Consider the following 1,893-nt stretch of genomic DNA (forward strand, 5'->3'; position numbering starts at 1 on the left):
GGGGGGGGTTAGAGTTTGAAAATGAGACCTTTAGTACCTGTTCGTGCCATGAACCGATACTAATGCTTCAAACCCCTGGGACTAATACCTATACGGTGCCCTAGCCGTTTGAACCGGGACTAATGCTCACATTAGTCCCGGTTCGTAATGCAACCGGGATTAATGCTCTTTTCTGGCCGAATCAAAACCCTGTTTTCTACAAGTGTCGTCTAAAATACACTGCTGGGCTGCGCGCCTGGGCCAAGTATCTCGGTCTATCGAGCTGGCCCGGTCAAAACCAGGACCAGACCGACTTATTTTTGGGCCTGTTTCTGCAGACCGGACCGACCATTTTTATCAGCGGGCCAGGACCGTTCGGTCCGATCCGTTGCGGACCACGAGCCGGGCCAAAAGCCCGCTCGCCACGTCCAGGCCGAGTCTTGTGTATCGTTGTACATTTCAAAGCAGCAAGCAAGGATCGGAGTACCCAAATACTGTAGCAGCCTAGACGTTCCCCAAATACAGTATAAACTAGTGAACTTATGAGGAAATTTCCTTGGACCACTTTCAGTGACCAGCACCCACCGCTTTCCTTGACGTGATCCGCCCGTCCCCCATTGCGTCACACGCCTATCTCCGCAAAGTCACACTCCCAACCCTCTAAAGGCTTGAGTGCTCTACCCACAGCCATTACCACGCCTCGCACAATTGTCGCCAGGCGAGACAAGGACAGCTAGCAAGAGAGCAAGGCGATGTCAATGGCGGACGAGCAATACGACGCTGGGCCGGGGTGGGGCGCCGCATGGGCTGCTGTTGGCGGTGGTGGTGGGGCTGCTGGTTGGGTGGCCACTTTTCCTAAGTGACGGCGCTGAGGCGGTCACCGATGCCATCGCCGGGCTGCTCGGCCCCGTGGGCCTGCTCCTCCTCCCGGTGGGGCTCCTCCTCCTCATCCACCTCCTCTCCTGCGACCGCTCCCCCGACGTGTTCGAGTTTGGCGGCTCGTCCGACGCCGTGCACCACGTCGGGGGATCCCCCGTCGGCGTGGCGCTGATGCTGGTCCTCATCCTTGCCCTCCTCTACTACCGGTCCGCGCTCTTCGGTGGCGGCGGAGGCGACGACGAGTAGGCGCCTAGGCGCTCGCCAGTAGGTACTAGGTAGAGCCTGATCTCGGTGTGGCTGGTTGGTTGTTCAGACTTGCGAGTAGGCACTCCAGCAGGCAGCAGTAAATAAAAAAAGTGAGAGCTTTGCGTCTAATCTGTTCCAAGTGTTGCATTCCAATCTTGGTCCAACTGGCAAGGACAAACAAAAAGTTGGAACTGAATTTGACCTGATCTGTGCCTTTTGAACCGATAGTGAGACGCTAGCTCCAACTGCCTCGTACCGTGTAGTGTACTACTCCAAAAAGCTAATGGTGTTCTGCTCGTAGTAGCTGAAAATGAAAACATAACTTTGGATTTCCAAAAGGAGAAAAAAGGGCAATTTGAAGTCAGTTTGATGGGATGTTTAGCTGACAAATCTGTGTACTAACAAGTGATTATACACTCATCCTAGGCAAGAACGTAGCTTGCTAAAGTCCTGGTATCTAATGGTTCCACAGTTACTCAGGAGTGACGTGGTGGGGGAGTTCCGCGGGTGTGCTGTGTGATTTGGAAGCGAACTAGAAGTAACTAGTCTTCAACCCATGCTACTGCACGGGCTAGTAATTACCGAAAATTTATAATATTATACATAAAATGTTTAAGTAATTATTTACTTTATATCCCGTCCAAATCAGAAGTATTGATTATTTTTACTACTTATTTTCATAGAGCAGATAATATTATATTTCCTACGCCCTACACTTTAAACATTGTGGACAATCATATACCTTTAAATTTCATATGCTAGTGTCCTGCATTATGCACTGGAGAAGCA

At 51.2% G+C, this 1,893-nt stretch overlaps 1 pseudogene; it reads left to right on the forward strand.

Moving 5' to 3' along the window:
- The first annotated feature begins 737 nt into the window (after positions 1-737).
- On the forward strand, positions 738-1,352 carry LOC119361517 (annotated as a pseudogene).
- Positions 1,353-1,893: the final 541 nt, after the last annotated feature.

The sequence above is a fragment of the Triticum dicoccoides genome, chromosome 2B (assembly GCF_002162155.2).
Source record: "Triticum dicoccoides isolate Atlit2015 ecotype Zavitan chromosome 2B, WEW_v2.0, whole genome shotgun sequence".
In the NCBI taxonomy this organism is placed as follows: domain Eukaryota; kingdom Viridiplantae; phylum Streptophyta; class Magnoliopsida; order Poales; family Poaceae; genus Triticum; species Triticum dicoccoides.